Below are 6,000 nucleotides of genomic sequence, written 5' to 3' on the forward strand. Positions count from 1 at the left end.
GCTTTCTTGTATATGTGCTTTTCCCACTACCCCCTGTGTTGCTCTCCTTTGTGTGCTGCTTTTCCTCTTTCCCGCCTGCTCGTCTGTTGACCTATGCCCACGGTCCTTTTTTAATAGTTTTTTTTCCTTTTTTTTTGGTTGGGAGGACCATGCAACAAATTGCTGCTGGCCCCTGTACCTTAAAAAAAATACCTGTGACATTTTGTAGGTGTACATGGCTAATGATGCATGTGCACGCCTATGTCCTCATGCAAGTGCGTAACTACAAAATGATGAAGCCTTGTCATTGCAGCTTTTTTCTTCTTCATTGTTTGCTAAAAAAAAAAAACATTGGCAAAGCCAATAGGTCCCAAAGGTGAGATCTATTGGCTTTACTAATGCTTGCTTTGCAACTTTTAATATGCTATGTATAAACATTACTCTGACCGTTTGTGTCATAGCCAAACTTTTTTTTAAACTATTTGCATAACATGTATTGTCAATATATTTGCTTTTCTTTAAATGTTTTTTTCCTTTAAATTATTTTTTTATATCTTTGTCAGATCTCTGCATCTTATATGGCTGCAAAAGTTGTTTACAAACAGAAGTTTTTCCTGGATAGAAGTTTCTAAAATGCCCAAAAATCAGATTTTAGGACTAGCTTTAACAGCATAGCCATCGATGAGTTTCTGTCACCAGTTCTCTAACAATATATACAAATAGTGGGTTTCAGGGTAGGATTATTTTCTCACCACATACTATTTACTGTTTATGTAACGTTCCATCTCCTAAGGAATGCTTTCTTTGCAATGCATCAGGGAAAATGTCACATCTTAAAAGTACTATCACATTCAGTACATTATTTCACATATCCATTCTATACAGAACAAAGTCTGTTTAGTTATTTTTAGGTCTGCAGTTAGCCAAGACCACTTAATTCTCCTAAAGTTACATAGAATGTATACTTGCAGGGGCTTTTAGCTAGCTCCCTTCTATTGGTTTGTTGTTGTATCATTCACATTTTCTTCCGTCCTCTATATCATACAGATGGGGCAATGGATCATCCCACTTCAGCCATTGGCTATGTTCTCTGTGAGCGATGCATTCAGCTTTTTCTCTGGGAACACATCCACACACAAAGTAGTTCCCATCTGTGCCTGGGACAACTATGGACATGGGTGCTTCTTGAGACCAATATGTATCTCTCTATCTCTCTATCTATGAATCGCCCTTCAGATGTAATCACGCTCTGCTCTGCAAACTAGACGAGGCGAACCCAATGGATGGTGCATATATTTTATTAAATGCCCGACACCACTGCCATGATGCGTTTCAGCCCAATTGGGGCCTTGATCACATGACATGAGTGAGGAAGTTGAAAATTATTTAAAGTGCAAGTGAGTGACGTACTTCCCAGCGTATAATAAACATGGAAAACATACTATACAGATATCAATAGTAGTTAGTCATGAGTAGTTCAAATGCCTGTAAAATACATTAATGCTGAACAACCTTTTCACCTCCTATGCTAATATATCACATAAGTTCAAACAGCATATATAATAAATATTATAAAAACCACAAAAATATTTAAATAAAATAGATATATAAATAAATGCGGTTAAATAAATTCGCAATGTCGTGCTGTTGTAAAATGTCTGATGATAATGGCAATCAAATTCCAGTTTATAAAAACATAGATAAATATCAGCTTATAAAAGGATTTTATATTTAATAATAAAAAAAATCATACAAAACACCTCATGAGAGAGCAGCATTCAAATGTCTATGTTGATCTGCCAGCCTTCCACTGATGTATCCATGTTAAAGTGGATAATTGTGCCTAAATGAGCCTATGGATTTTTAACCACTTAGATCCGACTGACCTTGTGCAAATCGCATATGGGAGTACGTTAAAAATTATTAATAAAGTGCAAACCATGTGCAAGAAATGGCAATTCAAAATAACATTACATAACAAAGGTTCAAAACAGTATCAGGGAGATATGAGGCAGCTAGTATGTACTATTCGGTCCTAATGACCTAGTGAAGATAGGTGTAAAAATCTTCACTTGTATTCAGTCCGTTTGGTGCCTTACAGTCCATAAGAATAATATGCCTAGTCTCAAGTTTGCGTAGCTGAGACTCCCGGTCCCCACCCCTTCCCTGTGGTGGGACTTGTCCATCACAACGTATTTCAGACCTGCTGTATTATTATCCTGCAATTCCTCAAAATGTCTTGCCATCGGGTACGCGGTATCGCCGTTGGTAATGGCCCGTATGTGCTGGAGTATCCTCTTGTGGACCTGAACCTTGATGCTGCCACATAGCGCAGGCCACAAGGACACTCCAGGACATATACCGCGTACTCCGTTTTGCAGGTCAACTTACTTTGTATGGTTGTGGGTTTGTTACTCAGGGGAGTCATGTATTCCTTCTTGCTTACCCCAAACCTGCAGGTTTTACAGGCAGAGAATTTGAGGAACCCTTTGCTGAAGTTGAGACATGAACTATTCATCCTAACCTCTGGGCTACTGGAAACTAGATGGTTGCTCAATGATTTAGCCTTCCTGTATGTAATGCTAGGAGAATGGGGCATTTGTTGTCCCAAAACAGGATCACTGGCAATCAAAGCCCAATTGCTATTCACAATTTTGCGAATGCTTTGATGTTGACTATTGTAGGTTAAGATTAGCCGGGTTTCATACTGCTCTGTTTCTTTCTTTTTCAATGTACCTACCAATGCCATTGATCTACCAGGTTCATTGGCTTTCCCCATGGCCTTTTCCACCAGTTCAGGCAGATAGCCTCTTCTCAGCAATCTATCCCTCCACTCATTCTGAGCTTCAGCAGTCCTGATCAGTGCTACAGATCCTTCTAATACGGAGCATATCTCCATATGGTATGCTTCTGATCAAGTATGCGGGATGGTGGGTGGAGGCGTGCAATATGGCATTGCCAGCTGTTGGTTTACGGTAAATTTTGGTTCTTAATTCATCATCCTGAATAAAGATCTCAGCATCAAAGAAACATATTGCATTGTTACTGATCTCACTAGAAAACCCCAAATTCAAATCGTTGTTGGTCAAATTATCAATAAACTGCAAGGCATCACTCTTAGTGTGTATGTGTGTATGTGTGTGTGTGTGTGTGTGTATATATGTATGTATGTATGTATGTATATATATATATATATATATATATATATATATATATATTCACTGAAAAAACCATAGGTTATAGACCATATATAGTTAGGAATTAGCATTTAAAAAACCTTATTTTACTCACACAAAACCATTGAAATTCCATATATAGTTAGTTGTACTAACTATATATCGCGCACCCGCAATCCACTGCTGATCATGTCACATATTACATCATTCATGACATGGTCAGTGACATCACTGATGACATCTCAAATGACATCACTGATGACAACATCCAGTGACTGTATTATTCTGTAAAGTTAAAATATGTCTTGAGTGGATGTATAAGTGTCTGGATGAAGGATTTAGTAGGTGCATGACTGACTGTATGAGTGAGTGATTAAATGTGTCTCACTGAGTGCATGGGTTAGTGACTAAACTGTCTTAATTTGTGCATCATTATGTCTGTTGTTCTGAAAACTGCTGCATGTGTTGTTCAGTAGCTATATGAGTAACTATATGGGTTATTGATTGGTTGCCCAAGTATTTGTATGGGAGACTGAGTGTGTGTGTGGGTGGCTGGGAGGTGTATGACTCTGTGCATAGATGTGTGAGCAGTTGATTCACTAGATGTATGGGTTCAAAAGTGCATGTGGAAACAGCTGTATGGGCGGTTGACTGTGTGCATCAGTGTATTGGTGAGTGAATGGATATCTCAGTGCTACATGTCAAAGTAAGTACATATGTAAAACACAGTACATGTGAGACTTGACATATATAAATAACTGTGCATAAGAGCCAGTGAATGTGTGAGTGGCTGTATGCATCATTGTGAACTTGTATCCAGGATTGTATAAGAGAGTAAATATGTTTTAGTATATGTTTGAATAAGTAAGGTGTGTATAACTGTATAGTTGGGAAAATGGAGGTGTGATTGATTGTTTGCATGACTGACTAGGTGTGTGTGTAACTTCATGGATGAATGACAATCTGTGAGTCTGTGTTTACACTGAGTGTATCTAAGGTTATATTAGAGTCTGAAGAGGTTCATCGTATTATCACATGAATGATGTCATCAGTGATATGATCAGTAATGTCAAATGAGATGTCATCAGTGATGTCATCAGTGATGTCATTTGAGATGTCATCAGTGATGTCATCAGTGATGTCATTTGAGATGTCATCAGTGATGTCATCAGTGATGTCACTGACCATGTCATGAGTGATGTAATATGTGACATGATCAGCAGTGGATTGCGGGTGCGCGATATATAGTTAGTACAACTAACTATATATGGAATTTCAATGGTTTTGTGTGAGTAAAATAAGGTTTTTTAAATGCTAATTCCTAACTATATATGGTCTATAACCTATGGTTTTTTCAGTGAATTTTCAAGGTTTTGTAAATGCTAATTCCTAACTATATATGGTCTATAACCTATGGTTTTTTCAGTGAATTTCAATGGTTTTTTAATAGCAAATATCATAAGCTGTCGAATGTCAAGTACGTGGTAAGTAAAAACATTTTCGTGTTTATGCACACTGATCTGCTTTGAATGCTGCCCCCCCCCCCTCTTTTCTATTAGGAGTACTCTCTCTTTGCAGATAGTGAAGGGTAGTTAACGCAGGCCTTTGCCCCCGTTGTAATCCGTCGTGCCTGCTTCTCTCTCCATTTGATTGATTGTTCTCTTTGGTTCATTCTCTATTTACAAACAAGCACAGAGTCACAATACTCTGTTTAGTCTTTGCAGATAGCGAAAAATCGTGTAAAAAAACAAAAGGAATCGAGCAAAATCAGTAGGCCACTAATGGGATCTCTTTTTGACCTGGCTAAAATAGAAACATTAGGAACAACCTGTTGAAAATAGCAATGTGTATGTACATAAGCGGCGTTCATTTGTGTTCACAGTACCCCTTGTTGATTGTTTGAATCGAGCATTGAATTGTTCGAAGTTAGTTCTCTTAAGGATCTTCTCTGCCTGCAAACGAGGAAGAATAGGAATATTCTCTCTCCCTTTGCAGATAGTGAAAGGTAGGTAACGCAAACCTTTAACACGTCGTGCCTATTTCGTTCCTCATTGATTGATTGTTTGCCCGAACATTGACTGTTTGGGAATTGGTTCTTTTTGGAGGTATTCCCTGTTTGCAAATAAACGTAGGAAAATCTTTGCAAGTAGTGAAAGGGTAGGTAATGCGGACCTTTGTCCCCCGTTGTAATCTGTCATGCCTATCTACTCCCCACTGATTGATGCACCTGTTTCACCCGGACCATTTACTAGAGATAGGTCATCTGGCCCGACCAGAGAGCACCCCTAGTGAAAAGGACATATGCAATAATAACGAAGTGATCACTGTATCCTGTTAACAGAAACTTTAGCATGAAACAACCTGGAAAGAAAGGAATAGGAAAATGAAAATCAGTAGGCCACTGATGAACTTTTTATTAAATAACAAACAAACAAAGAAACGATAACAATACGTAATGATAAAACCTATTATTGTCCTAGAAACAAGAAACGTTAGAAGTAAGCCCGTAATAAGAAACCTGAAAACAGTAAGAGAAACCAAGTGTGACATTGCAACGGCCACAAGGCAACGAGGCTTCATCGCCCCTCACTGCCCCAAAACGTGTCTGTCCCACCGCCTGCCACGCCCAAATAACGGCAAACTGGGAAAGATACAAGTCAGCAGATATCCGCCCCATTCTGGAAACTTCCAAAGTGCAACAGGTTTGCGGCTACGCCCAACCGGAAGCAACACATATAAGGCGGGTCCTGCTGCCAACCGTCGGCCAGGAGATCATCACGTAGGGTGTAGCCGGAGGAGAGGCCGAGGCCAGCGGGACCCGGCCAGGGGGATTGACAACACTGGA

Source organism: Lissotriton helveticus, chromosome 2_1 (genome assembly GCF_964261635.1).
Source record: "Lissotriton helveticus chromosome 2_1, aLisHel1.1, whole genome shotgun sequence".
In the NCBI taxonomy this organism is placed as follows: Eukaryota; Metazoa; Chordata; class Amphibia; order Caudata; family Salamandridae; genus Lissotriton; species Lissotriton helveticus.